The sequence below is a fragment of the Podarcis cretensis genome, assembly GCF_951804945.1.
Source record: "Podarcis cretensis genome assembly, chromosome: 8".
In the NCBI taxonomy this organism is placed as follows: domain Eukaryota; kingdom Metazoa; phylum Chordata; class Lepidosauria; order Squamata; family Lacertidae; genus Podarcis; species Podarcis cretensis.
The window spans coordinates 18,466,223-18,481,579 of NC_137177.1; the positions used below are offsets into that span (position 1 = coordinate 18,466,223).

Sequence of the window (15,357 nt, forward strand, 5' to 3'; positions counted from 1 at the left end):
GCAAACTGGCTTGTGTTTCTTAAGACAATACACAATTCAATCTGGCTTGTCTGGATTGAAATGTCTTCTAATATTTTCCTGGTAAGACCCCTTGAATCCATCCTAAAAGAATAAAGACACCACAGTCTTATTCATAAGCAATAAAAATAAAGTTTACTCATAATCAGGCAAAGCAAAGTGTGATCCCTGAAGGCAGGCTTTAGGCTTAAAGTTACAAATGTATAAAAGCAGGTTTACCCCATAAGGGAGATGTGCTGGGGGACTGCTTGGCTGGCAGCCAGCAGTTCAATCCAGGAAGTTCGCAGGACAAAAGGAAGATGGAAGAGAGAGAGAGAGAGAGAGAGAGAGAGAGAGAGAGAGAGAGAGAGAGAGAGAGGCAGCATGCCTTGTCCTTTCACCAGGTCTGGAAAGGTCACACCCACCTATTAGTCATATGCAAGGAAGGATGCTCCAGGCCAGGAAGAACAGGAAGTTTCAACTGGCTGTACCAAACATTCCCTTGCATGCCCACTCTAGGAAAACAAGGAATGTTGTATTTGACTGCTCCCAGTGAAAAACATTCCACACCACTGCCCATGCACTGATGGCTGGGGGGGGAGTGCACCTTGTTCCAGCAAATGAGCAAGAGGCCCCACTTTAAGCTCCTTATTGCTCCTTTCAAGCCATGTGGGTACCTGCCCCCATACACATAATCACATCGGATGACAAATTCTGCCACCTGATGCTTTGCAGCCACATTGGGGAGCTTGGACCCTAAGGCCAGCATCACACAAGGGCCTCCCGAAGTCTCCGTAGTGTTATATGTGCATTAATACATGTGTTTAAGAGAGATGCAAAGGAGCTGAAACCTGCTGCAAAGTCTACAAAATTTGGATCTATGAACAGAATGACAGAGAATTCCTATGCATATTTAATTCAGGGAAGAAGAAGAAGTATGCAAGGAGTAAGTAACTTTAAACTTCCAAATCTTTGGTGGTGGTGGCGGTGTGGGGGCGAGAATAAATTGCAAATAATTCTGGATGCATTCCATATCCATGCTGAGAAAGCTCAGCCTTTAGCCCTTTCCGTTTCCAAGGAATAGCTGCCATTTGGCATCCCTTGGGATACAACATTGTCCTCAAGCTGTTCTTCTTCTATTTCTTGGTACACTTGATAAAACAGGATTCCTACAGCTGTGGGAGAGAGAGAAATGTTCGTCAGAATGTCGGGGGGGGGGGAGAGGAAATAATTTCCTCCAGTTCCAAAGTTCAGGCAGTAAGCATTTATCTTTATGCCACCAAAATAGCCCTAGGGATGTAAGAAGGCGCCATTTTCCTTCCACCCTGTATTCATCGCTTCTCTGCATTCATACTTCCTTCTCTGCTGCAGTTCATCTCCCACCGGAAACTATTTTATTCAGTGTGCCCAGTGTGTGGCAAAATGCAGTAACTTACATAATATACATATTTGACTATGCCATCATCAGGGGACTGAAAGCTACAGTAGCAGCAGATACAAAATGTATTCCTGGGACTGATTCCCGTTCCAGACATAGGGTGAGTAAGAGAAGCTCACAAGATCTGGTTCTGCTTCCATTTTTGTCACAATTGTCTAACCACCCCAATCACCCCCTGCATGCAAGAGAGAGGTGTCACTTGGCTAGGCGGAACCCCCAAATTTGCAAAAGCTCAGGAGGTAACAGCGTCCAGGGAATGCCTATCTTTTCCTTGCAACGAACAAGAAGGCCCTCTCAAGAGATGCCACCACTTCCAGAAGGAAGCCATGGGCTCCATGCCCCTTGCAAGAGATGCAAGTCCAAGTCCCCCACCCCACCCCCCAATCTTTGTTTAACTCACCGGCAATGAAGAAAAGCGGAAAGCAAGACCAAGCCATGAAGAAGGACCACCCACGGTATTTCACAGGAACTTGTGGAGTGTATTTCCCAGTATATACAGACATTCCTATCAACGTAGCGACCACTAGGAAGGAGTAAATAGAGGAGTATTCATAATATCCCTTAGTTTACACAGTTGCCCTGCCCCACTCTGTCCCTGTCGGGAAATGTTGACTGTTGCCCCGTGTGGGGAGCTGCATCACTGCAGTTTCTCAGTACAGCAGCTGCTGGGCTGACGCCTTCCACGATGGCTACCAATTCCTCCTGGGAAGGAAAGAGTATAAGGAGGCTAAGGGACTCTGCATGGGTGACCAAGTTCTACCTGAGATCTGGTGGGTCAGGTCTTGCTCTTGGGGCTTCGTTCCTAATCTGACGCCTTCTGAATCCTGCCTCGTCCTCTGGTCCTCATTGCTTTTTTTGGGTCCTCCTGACTCACTACAGATTGTCCAGTCAACCAGTGATGCAGATATAGGGGAAGTTGGACATTCCAATTGTCATTTGTGGATAAACCAGAAAGGCTTGTTACCAGAAACTTGGGGAACGTCCGCACAGGTACACATGGCCAGAGGTGGCACACTCCATAGGTTTGCTTTTAAAGCAGGCAAGTGTCCAAATGACCTGTCCCAAGAGGAATCCCAACCTGCCCTGGTTTTGTCCTGGTCCTGGGTGAACCTTCCAGTTGAAAGCAGGAAGTCCAGTGACTCACACCGAGACACAAAAGACATCTCCTCTGAATGGTTACCTCTCTTCACTGGACGTGATGGAGTCCAAGCTGATGCTCAGATAAGGCAACTCATGAGATTGAAGCATTGGGATCCTCCTAGAAGTGGCACTGTACACTTTGGGCAGGAGGGGGATGGCGTTGTTCTGAGAGTTGTTCTGGGTTGCCAGCAGCAGCCACATTGGGGTGTGTGCACAATGGTGGGGCTGCTGCCCCCCACCTTGCTGTCTTCTTACCCTGCTCTTCCCCATCCCCATCCCAACATTGGGTACTGCTTGAAGGAATTCAAGGCCAAAGCAACCAACTATGCAGAAGCGCTGCAAATAATCTTATATGGTGGATGAGTACTTAGGACCCACAGGAGCCTATAATCATTTCTTCCCTTTTTTTTTGGTATTCAACTAACATTTACTCAGAGCAGAGCCATCGAAATTACTGGACCTATTTAAAGAAATATTACAGTACGATGAATTCGCAAGCAAGATTTGAACTATGAGCATCAGAAGGAATTAGAGATTATTGTATGATTGTTATAAGAGAGGGAAGACGGGGTGCAGCAAGGGGGAGTAATAAAAAAACACACCATGGGAAATAGGGTGGGAAGTCAACCAAGCAAAAGAAAAAAATATTATGCGTTGGAATGTATATGTGAAATTTATTAAAATTTATTAAATGTAATTAGAAATACAACTAAAAGCTGAAATTAATGGACCTAGGTTAGTCTTTTATTTATTTATTTATTTGAATATATACACTGCTTTGTTGTTGTAGTAGTTGTTGTTTTAAAAAAGTGGTTTACAACTCGGAGTTAATTTCAATGGGTCTACTCTTGAGTAAAGGTTTGTTGAATACAACCCACGACGATTCTCACATAATACACCCAAGTTGCTCCACTATCAATCTGGACATTACTGTTTGTGCCAATCTTCAGAGTGTAATTAGTGCTTTAAAAAAGAAGAAAAAGAAGAGCAATAATAGCCAGGCATCACAGATTAGGAGATTATGCATTAGGGTTTTGTTTTGGGATTTTTGCAAGCATTATCAGATCAGGAAAATTTGTTGGAGCCATCCTCCACCCCCCAACATGGCAGAAGTATACAACTTGCAATGCTAACATTAAGTATGTAAGACAAGCCCGCTGGATCAGGCCAATGACCCATCCAGTTCAGCATCCTGTTCTCATCATGGCCACCCAGATGACAAAACCCACAAATAGGATGTGAGATCAAATAGGCACTTCCATGGTTGCCAGCAACTGGTGTTCAGAAGCAGGTCACCTCCAACAGTGGAAATACAGTTCAGGCCCACCTAGAAACTTCCTGAGCGCGACGGGTCAGGAAAGTCAACCCCGAACTGGGCAGAAGGGGACATTCAGTGACTGAAATACCTGGCACGGCGCCATGTTTATCCATTAACTTGTTCACCGTCTTGCTTTTCTTGCAGATGGAGAACCACATGAAAGCAACAACCAGAATGGCTCCATCGGTTGCCCCAAGCCCAAGGAATCCTATGACAAAGAGATCGTACACTGCAAAAGAGAAACACCAGTAATCAACGTCATCATGTGGCACCAATGCTCTGGAATTTCTTGGGAGCATTTGAGAGGAGCTTTATATGCAGGAATTATTAGCAAAGGGTGCTCTGTTTGACATGGAGATGAGATATATAGTGGTACCTCTGGACATACACACCTCCGGTTGTGTATCCTTCAGGATGTGAACGTGGCAAACCCAGAAGTATTTTTCCGGGTTTCTCCACATGCACAGAAGTGCTCTACGCACCATGCGCAGAAGCAGCACCTCCAGTTGCGGATTCCTCGGGATCCAACTGGAGCTCCGAAACAGATCCCATGCACAACCGGAGCGACCATTGTAAATAATAATAATAATAATAATAATAATAATAATAATAATAATAAATTATTTGTAACCCCCAACTGGCTGGGTTTCCCCAGCGGCTCTGGGCAGCTTCCAACAAAGATTAAAAATACATTAAAATGTCACACATTAAAAACTTCCCTGAACAGGGATATAAGATAAGATCTAGATCTAGCTGCTGTTAAAAAACAGAGGAGCAGCGACTGGCAAGAAGAGAAGAAAAGTTGGCCACCCCAGACCCTCCAAGTGTCCCCATTTTCCAAAGATAGTAATCCAATTTACAGAAGCCATCCTAGTTTCTAATTTGATCCCGGAATGTCCTGCTTTTCTTTGGACGTCCCTATTTTAATCGGATAAATGCTGGAGGGTTTGGAGTTATGTGACCCCCCCCCCCCGCCACCAAACCAAGAAGATAAGTAACTATACAACCTTTAGAAGACATCTGAAGGCAGCCCTGTATAGGAGAGATTATATATATATATATATATATATATATATATATATATATAATGTTTTATTATGTTTTTATGTATGTTGGAAGCCACCCAGAGTGGCTAGGGCAACCCAGTCAGGTGGGTGGGGGTCTCTATTTTCATCAGAGAAATGCTGCCCTAGATGGGGGCATTTCATCCAAGGTGTTTGGAGTGATTGTCACCAACCAGCCACTTACCCCAGCCTCGCTCCAGGGATATGCAGGTTGATAGGAAACACTGCTTTAAGAGGTCTTCATATGCAGGTCCGAAAATGGAAGGCCAAACAACCCAGGGCCCAGTAAAGATAGCAGTAAGTAGCATTGCCGTGCTGAGTGTTAGAAGACCCAGGCAGCCAAATCTGAGAAAAGGGACTTGCCACATTGCTGGTGGTCTTCTTAAGCTGGATCTTTAGGCGGAAGAACTGCAGAACTAGTCAGAGCTCTTTGGTGCTATCGCATAGGAACACCGCAGGCAAGAGGGAGGAAAAGGAACAGGAAGCAGCAAATATATTAATAACAGGGAATATCCTTGGCGTGTGTGATGCAAGCTATCATTAGCTGCGTACAAAGTGCAAAGTTTTTCAAAGTCAGACATACGTACGGTCGGCCCATATGGTGCAAAAGGAAGTCATTGGAACGATATGAAATGGGACTTTCCTTCGTGTTCCCTCCTCCTTTCCTTAAACCACTGTGTGTTGGTAGCAGGGCAGACATCATCATCATCATAAATTATTAAACATGAATAACCTCCAGTCCATGAGACAAATTAGACCCGGCAGGAGTGCTAAACTCGACCCACGAGGCTGTTTTCTACAAGCTGCCCCCAGCTGCCCCACATCTGTCAGGTCTGGGACATATAAAAACATGGCTATAAAGGAACAGCACTGACAGCGATCCCCACTGGGATCTGCTGTGCTAGGGAACCCCATAGTACAGCTGGGGGGGGGAAGGCTTGCTGTCAGTTTCAACCTCCTGATCGATGCTAAGAGTGAGCCCCTTCGCAGTTTCCACCTGGTATCGTGATATTGGGCACTAGATAGGCGGGTGATCTGGCTCCCACCTGTCAAAGCAGCCAGCCAGGGATGGGAAGCTTGGAATCCAGCCAGAAAAGTTCCTCCACCCCTTATCAGATATTTATAGCAGAAGGCATCTTGCCAACAAAACGGGCTCCAAGCAGTTTGGCAGCAGGGTTCACAGTCCTTGGATTGCCTAATGTACTGCTCTTGCTTTCTGGCAGTTGTTATCACCTATTTAATGGTTACGCCACCCAGTCAGCTTGATACATCACACAAGGGAGAGAGAAGCTGGGAACCCATTGGCCCCACCTGAACACACCTGTCGCTGCAGCCTCTCATGTGTTGGGGGTTGAAAGTCTCCAGCAAAGAGTTGAGCCTTGTTGATAACTCTCCACTTAGATGGTCGAGAACTGAGTGCTGCTGGGTGTGACAAATTTTCTCAGGCTGGCATTAGCAGCTGTCAATATCTTGTTGACCTTTCACTCATTTATGAAATGGTGTTCCAGGCTGACAAGTACCATTATTCCCTTAGGCCCTTATCTTTTCATTAAACAAATGATGCATACCCTTCAGCCATCCCAATTTCCCCAGGACACTCCCAGAATTACAGAAGCTACCCCAGATTCTGATTCGATTCAGGAATGTCGCGATTTTTCCCTCTAGCACAGCCACCACCGAGAAGAAGAAGAGTTTGGATTTGATATCCTGCTTTATCACTACCCGAAGGAGTCTTAAAGCGGCTAACATTCTCCTTTCCCTTCCTCCCCCACAACAAACACTCTGTGAGGTGAGTGGGGCTGAGAGACTTCAGAGAAGTGTGACTGGCCCAAGGTCACCCAGAAGCTGCATGTGGAGGAGCAGGGAAGCGAACCCGGTTCACCAGATTACGAATCTACCGCTCTTAACCACTACACCACACTGGCTCTCACAGGATGAGCCAGCACTTGTCCTGAGCTTCTCAATGGCTGCTGTCGCCGGCCTCCTCCAGAACCCTCCTCTTGAATCCACTAGTGCTCATCCCTGGAATATCTAAAGTTATAATAAATATTATGTCTGAGCATGTGCAGAGTGTGTTCTTCTTACCGCTGACGGATCATTCTCTGGGATCAGAAGGAAGGGCTTGTCGCACTGTGTTAGGGTCTAGCCTCTGCCCTTCCTAAGCTTGGAGCAAATCCACTGTGAAGGGTAGTAGGAGATGAGTGATTGGCTCAATGGGTATGGTAAATTCAGCAACTTCTCTTTCAAGTCTGTTTCTGAAATTCTTTTGTAATAAGACAGCTGCTTTGAGATCTTGTACTGAATGTCCTGGGAGACTGAAGTGTTCTCCCACTGGTTTCTCTGTCTTGTATTTCCTGATGTCAGATTTATGTCCATTTATCCTTTGGCGTAGGGTTTGGCCTGTTTGTACAATACAGAGAGCTGAAGAGCACTGCTGGCATTTGATGGCATACACAAAGTTGCTGAATTACAAGTTATTACCAAACTGAAAACTATGGAGAGACCTGGTCTGAATAGAGATATTGGATTATTGTCTCATTATACATGCTAAAGCTATTTTTGGTCATCTGCATACTATCCCTTGCTTTTTCCTGTAGGACTTAATTGCGGTCGTTAACAGTCGTCAACAGGTTTACCATACTCATTGAGTCAATCACCCATCTCCTACTACCCTTCTGAGAAATACCCCACCCCACCCTCCCACTATATACAAGGGTCTGGTGACTTCTGTTTCAGTGTATCTGAAGAAGTGTGCATGCACACGAAAGCCTATACCCAGAACAAATTTAGTTGGTCTCTAAGGTGCTACTGGACAACTTTTATTTTATTTATTTCCAAATCCTGTTAGCTGTGTTTATTTTGGTGGTAGGGGCAGGATTGCTGCATGTCCTATGCCACAGAATACAGTTGCTCTATTTGAAGATATCCTCTGTTTTGAAGGCTGACCAGTTCAAGATGGTTTTAAATTTAAAGAACACTATTATTGTTAGCAGGTGGCGCTGTGGGTTAAAGCCTCAGCGCCTAGGACTTGCCGATCGAAAGGTCGGCGGTTCGAATCCCTGCGGCGGGGTGCGCTCCCGCTGCTCGGTCCCAGCGCCTGCCAACCTAGCAGTTCGAAAGCACCTCCGGGTGCAAGTAGATAAATAGGGACCGCTTACCAGCGGGAAGGTAAACGGCGTTTCCGTGTGCGGCTCTGGCTCGCCAGAGCAGCGATGTCACGCTGGCCACGTGACCCGGAAGTGTCTCCGGACAGCGCTGGCCCCTGGCCTCTTAAGTGAGATGGGCGCACAACCCCAGAGTCTGTCAAGACTGGCCCGTACGGGCAGGGGTACCTTTACCTTTACCTTTATTATTGTTATTGTATGGATTTGATTCATTTGCTTCATTTTTTTTTAAAGAACACCATGAAAGGAAAGTGAGGAGGAGGGCTTGAAGCTGCCCACTCACAGTGAGTGCTTTCAACAGTAAATTGAGCAAGTTTACACAGCTCATCTGGTCACTGCCCTCCTCACTGTGTTGAGATATATTGTATTTCTATTTACTATGTAGTGGCTATTTCTCCACTTGCATCTATAGAGAATAAGTACAGTTGTCCCATATTACTTCTGGAACAGTATCAACGAGGTGCAGAGATTGCAATTGTACCACCACTTGCGGTGGGGCTGCGCAACCGTCAGGCGGCAGTGGATCCAACCCCCAAGGCAGGTCGCCAGGAACAGATAAGACAAACAAAAGTTCTTAGCAATTGCTTTTTATTCAATATTCACAGAGAGAGGATTGGAAATGCTGCCTCTTGGAATAATGGTGTTGTCCTGGGTAAATCTCCCTTCCCCTTCTTTCCCATTTCCTCATTTGTCATCCTTTCTATGGGTGGCACTGAGGGCCATCTGTCTTTGAGCTCTTTGCTCTCCTACTTTTAAGGCTCGCTGGGTTCTGGGAGATGGTGGGTCTGGAATGCTTTCTAGTGATAACATATCAACCAACTGCTCCAGCTCTGTCTCCCCCTCTCCCATTATTTCCCAACTTTCCCTCTCATCTTCTTCTGAGCTGTGACCTCCCTCAAACCCCTGTTGTAATTCTGAACTGTCTTCTTCTCTGGAAGGGTCAGGCAGGGGAGGCGGTCTCCACCATTCCTCCTCTGCCCAGTCCCTGACATCAAAATACAATTTTTTTGAGGGGGGGGGATATACTCAGAATTTTCTCATATTTCATGGGAAGAAATTGATTTACCCCACAGTTGTGTTCATTGCCAATTTCTGAAGGTCCAATAAGTCCATTAAAAGAAGAAAACTCCTGAAATTTTGCTTGTTGCAACAAGGCTATCCATTGCCAAAACGTGTTGAAATCTACAGGATTTGGGAATAGACCTGTGGTACAGAAATGTATGGAAGCTGGCTATAGCTTAGAAAATTACCAGTAATGTAATAGTGCTGAAAGGAAAACAGGAAAATGGATCCTTTTATTCCATCTGGTGGCCACTTATTTTATATATGAACCAAAAGGGTCTACGTGGAAGATATTTTATCAGCCTCATTACTACAAATCTTGTTGCCATGACCGTTGGCAATTGCTGATACTTCAGTTGGAGGAGATGACTTCTGGAAGATGGAGGTATCCACACAACCCTGACCGAACAACAAGGGAAAAACCCGAAGGAAAGCTAAAAGAGGAACAAATATTATAAAGACATGAAAACTGGTCACTGGCGAGATTATGTTATGCTTAGTTATCTAGCTACATTTTGTTGCACATTTATGAAAACCAATTAAAATTACTTTAAAAATGAAAGCATTTATTATTATTTATTAGATTTCTTACACTCCTTTTTACCATACTTTCCACCTCCCTTGCCATATATTCACACATGCAATTTTTATGCAAATCTGGGCCATGATTTATTCCTTTTTTGGAAATGCAGACTCTCTCTCTTCTCTCCCCCAAAATAAGCAGCTATTGAGGGCTATTGAATCTGGGGCATTTTGCATACACAGCGGGTGTTTTGCCGCTGATCACTCTTCTGTTCTTCTAACAGAAAAGAAATCGGCAGCCTCATCCACAGCATATTTACTCCAAAGTAAGCCCAGTTGATGTCAAGTGATATGCTTACCACCATAATCTGTTTCTATCTTTCCCTGTGCTGCCTTTCCCATGACTCCACATAACAAGCAAATAAGAGAACCAAGTTTGTTTATAGCTGAAGTAGCCATTGTAGTCCCACCCAGAGGATTTGGACCACAACTCCCATCAGACCCAGGCATCATGCCAGACCAACAGGGATGATGAGAGTTGAAGTCCGCAACCTATGGAGAGCGCCATGTTGATTCCCCCTGGGATATAGCGATTGAGCATCCCAGGAAACAATAGCAGATGCAATGATGGGGGGGGGGGGAGGAACTCTTGTTATCAGAATGGAAGCAAACCTCAGTCTACTGGATATTTCTGCTAGTCGCACTCACCAGCAACAAGGTAGAGGGAGAAGCTACACCAGGCCAAGATGAAGGACCACCCACGGTATTCCAGAGGTGTACTCCAAGTGTATTTCCCTGTGTACACACTCATTCCAATCAACGTAGTAACCACTAGGAACGAGCAAACGGAAGCATCTCAATAGTGACTCTTTCCAGAGTCAGCTGTCAGATGCACTGTTACCTACCACACCCCCACTACCTCATCCTGTTGAGCCAACCTCACCTGAAAAGCTGGGTAGAAATATTTAGCAGCCTCCTAAAAACTTTTCTGCTTAGGGAAGCTTACCCAGGCATGTCGATGTGCACTTTGATCTGTGGTTCTAGCTTAGAAGGTATTCTTATGGCTGTTGATATTGTTCACTTGGGTCTTTTGATCCATTTGTTTTTAAGAGTGTAACTGAGCTATACTGAGCCTGGTGGGCTCTTCGTGGAATTGTCAAGTTGGAAAGGACCCCGAGAGCCATTTAGTCCAAACTCCTGCAACGCAGGAATCTCAACTAAAGCCATCCAACCTCTGCTTAAAATCCTCCAGGGAATGAGAATCCACAACTTCCCAAGGGAGTCTGTTCCACTATCGAACACCTGTTACTGTCCTCCCCAAATTTTAATTAGCAAAACTAGAAGATACTTGACTTCCTAAATGCCACACATAGCTAATCTCAAAATAACAAAACAACTTTGGCCTGTTGTCAGGCCCTCCCTTCAGCAGTTCAGGAAGGCCGCTATAGAAAGATACCATATGAGGAGAGGAAATGTCCATGTGGTTCTGGGAAGCAGGAAACAATGGAGCATGCCCTTCTTCACTGCCAGTATTATATAGACATTCATAGAATCATAGAGCTGGAAGAGACCACAAGGGCCATCGAGTCCAACCCCATTCGAACTAGGTTTATCCAACCCATCTTATATAAATTCCCTGGGCGTTCAGAAGAACACAACATCTCCCTATTACTACAGGACGAGAGCCCAGAAGTCACATATTCAGTTACCAGATTTTGTGCTGCCATGATAGATGATAAACTTTATTCACATTAGCCAACGGCCATAGCAACATAAAACAAGCAATATATACAATTAAAAAGACAACAATGGGTAAAATGGCAATCAAATGACCATGGTTATCATTCAGATAGTGGCCCTTAATCTCATTGCACCCTCGATAAATCTAGCAACCTTTGCTGTTGTCTGATCATTTTGATCTGAAGAAATAAAGAACAATGTGGCCGCAGATGGGCAGCCTGGGATGGTAAGCAAGAGTGGGGTGATGATCTCATTCCTCAGATCTTTATAAAGGGGACAGGACAGGAGAACATGAGCCACTGTTTCTAGATTGCCATGATAGATATCTGACGAAGAATGGTCTATGCTACAATTCAGTCCTAAATTGAAGGCCCATATTGTTAGACCCACACTTCTGGAGCCCACCCTGTGTTAACTGATCTTTCAATTTTTCTTATCAATTTTTACTCACTCATTATCTATGCTTCATTAAGTATTCTATGTATATGTTTAAATCTATGTTTGGTTCTTGCTCCCATTTATTTAATAATTATTCGCTTAGATTCATACTGTTATGCTATTTATTTAGATGTTTTGCTTATGCTGGTCTATGACCGTAATAAAGTAAATTCATTCATTCACTCTTACTGTCAGAAAGTTATTCCTGGTGTTTAGCTGGAATCTCCTTTCTTGTAACTTGAAGCCATTGGTTTGGGTCCTGCCCTCCAGTGCAGGGCAAAACAGAAACAATTTTATGGATCTGGTTTGAGCTTAGTGGCTCTTAAGTATCATATTCTTGATACTTAAAGACCCATGGCTATATTAGAAGAATCGGAGTACTGTAGTTGGAGAGGGGGGTGTTCTGTATCTGCAATACCTGACAGGAAAGCTGAGTTGAAGGTAGCCCTTCGCATCTGCTCCTTCTTTCCGCACACCCACAAGAGTGGAGAAAGAAGGTTGCACAAGAATCCAGAAAATGTTCCCACGTTCAGGAATCCTAAAACAAACACTTTGTATGCTGCAAAAGAGAAGCAACAGTGAATTAGTAATACTGGAAAATCAGATATGCTTGCCTTCTACCATTACCCCATGTGTAGAGAAATCTCTGTATATGGATATGTATTTGGTATTGTTATAACTTTTTTTGTTGTTTAGTTGTTTAGTCGTGTCCAACTCTTCAGGACTCAGTGGACTAGAGCACACCAGGCTGTCCTGTTTTCCACTGCCTCCCGCAGTTTTGTCAGATTCATCTTGGTAGTTTAGAGAACACTGTCCAACCATCTCGTCCTCTGTCGTCCCCTTCTCCTTGTGCCCTCAATCTTTCCCAACATCAGGGTCTTTCCCAGGGAGTCTTCTCATAATGTGGCCAAAGTATTGGAGCCTCAGCTTCAGGGTCTGTCCTTCCAGTGAGCACTCGGGGCTGATTTCCTTCAGAATGGAGAAGTTTGATCTTCTTGCAGTCCATGGGACCCTCAAGAGTCTCCTCCAGCACCATAATTCAAAATAATAATTTATTATTTATACCCCACAGATCTGGCTGGGTTTCCCCACAGGATGGGAACCGGTGGCTCTCCAGATGTTGATGGGCCACAACTCTCATCATCCCTGATCGTTGGCCATGCTGGCTGGAGTCCACAACATCTGGAGGGCCAGAGATTCGCCACATCTGAGTTAACAAGCAATGTCTTTTTCACAGGCTAGAGATAAGCATTATGGATTCTGGATGCATATAGATTAAGCTGCTGTCAAAAGCACAGGAACAGTATCTGGTACAGGGATGGAGGTGGCAGGGTGGCAGGGTGGCAGGTGGAGGCGAGGTGGGTGCCACCTCTTCGCTTCTTCACCCAAGATGGGCACCTTGCCTTGCCTCATCACTGAGCCAGCCCTGATCTGGTAACAACACCCCACCCACATCCATCGAGAGTTTAGCATACTGGCCACCAGAGAAAGACTCACCCTAATCTCGATTCAGGCTCATACATTGCTCTTCTATACAGAAGTTCCAGAGCCCTTCATAGTAATAGCCAAATAGGGTGGGCTGAATAATCCAGTTAGTGGTACACACGGAAGCAATTAGCATTGTGGAGCCAAGCAAGCAGCAGCCCAGACTGCTGAGCAGGAGAAGGATCTGCCACATTGCTGGAGGTCTCTGGAAGCTGAGCTGGGCTCTGGAGAAAACCCCCTTACACATCAGAGAGACACCTTCTCTATTGCCCTTTCAGCAAACTTCTCTTTCAGCAAGGTTTCCAAAAGGAGACATTTATTTCTGTTTGTTTATTTCTGGGTGTGGATTGATGTACATGCCGCTGTTGTTTTAAACTATATATATATATATATATATATATATATATATATATATATATATGTTTTTATGTATGAAATTGTTTTAACTGTAACTGTTTTATGTAGGCTTTATTATACTGTAAATCACTTATGGGTGCCCGATAGGAAGTGATTCAAAAATGGAACAGATAAGCATGAGTGTTATTCCCATTTGCGGGGGAAGGGGTTGGAAAACAGCGTCACAAAATTCAGAGACATGTGAATTTCTGAGGACAGCGACATATATTTATTATTTATCTGTTTAGAACAGATGTATCCCTCAGAAAGGCTCGCAGAGTGGCTTACATACAATCAATTAAAACAAGATAGTTACAGTCTAAGCTCCAGCCTCCCGCCAAAAAACGCCAGGGCACACAAGGAGAACAGAAGAGGGAGGGAGGAGGAAAAAGTCAAACCCAGGTACCAATTTCTAAACAGCTGCTCTTATAATCCCCAGCTGGCACAGTTCAGGGGTAAGGAGGTACCTAATGCAGCTGGTCTTTCAGCAAAGCCGATGGAAGGAGCCCTGCTTCCTGCTTCTTCCACTGGGGCAGCCTGATGGAGAGGAGGCCTGATGGAGCTGGATGGAAGGTGCGAATGAGGGATGCTTGCATGAAAGTGTGAACCAAACCATATTACTATCCTGTCCCTACATGTCACTGAAAACTAAAGCCCCAACACTCTTCTCCAAAGGGTTTTGCTTCTGACATATTGTTGTGTATGTCTTCCCTGACTGCATTCCTGCCCATCCTGAAGCCATTGCAATGCAAAAGGCTTTCTCCAGAGAAAGGCCCAGTCTCCATTGTACATTTAAAGCAGTATCATAACACTTTACACAGTCAGGGCTTCCTCCAGATAATTCTGGGATCTCTGCTTTGCTAAGGGTTCTGAGAGTAGTTAGGAGACCTATATTATTCCACTGGCAGAGCTACAATTTGCAAGTCCACTGGGAAGAGGGAAACTTGGAGCTAAAATCTACCGCCCCTTTTCTCTTTTGTTGTTCATGTTGTTATTCCATTAAATGGTACCTTAAGTAGTTTCTGTATAAAAATGGGATATATCGACTTGATCTTATTGTGAACCTTCCCCACCCTATGGCCTGTGCAAAGGGCGGGCATATTAGATCAGATAAACAAACAAACAAGTAAACAAGCAAACACATTATATTTTTAATGCTTACACTACAAGCCATCATCAGGCTCTGCTGCAAAATGTGGAGTAGAAAGACCTTAAATGAAATAATTCAGTTTATTTTTCACAGTGTTTTAATTAACGCAAACAGGTGTGCTAGTAGCACAGCTGTCCTGGAAGGCACAAATAATCGAAAGGGACTCAATGTGCGTACACCATACTCTCCAAAATATAATGGTAGAGGATTTCCAGTGGCTTTATTCCACCTTGGAAACAGCACCAAGTAATTTGGAATGCCACAAATCTCCAGGGAAATTCAGATGCGGATGCTGTATTTGTAGTCCATGCTGTAAGAGGTCATGTTTTCCGCCTTATTCCCTCTTGCTGAGTTCAAAGACGTTCACGCTAGGTTTCCAACAGAGTTTGCTGCAAGGCTCTCTTCTCGTTCTTCGGTTTCGTGCAACTTCTGGTACAACACTG

The 15,357-nt window shown here is 44.7% G+C and overlaps 1 pseudogene across 1 annotated transcript; it reads right to left on the bottom strand.

Moving 5' to 3' along the window:
• Positions 1 to 8,458: 8,458 nt before the first annotated feature.
• Positions 8,459 to 13,596, bottom strand: LOC307221699 (claudin domain-containing protein 2-like; annotated as a pseudogene). Its single transcript, XR_013843847.1, has 4 exons — positions 13,381 to 13,596; positions 12,302 to 12,442; positions 10,414 to 10,536; positions 8,459 to 9,617 (listed from the first exon to the last, which is right to left on the bottom strand). The product of XR_013843847.1 is annotated as a claudin domain-containing protein 2-like (transcript).
• Between the last annotated feature and the right edge of the window lie 1,761 nt (positions 13,597 to 15,357).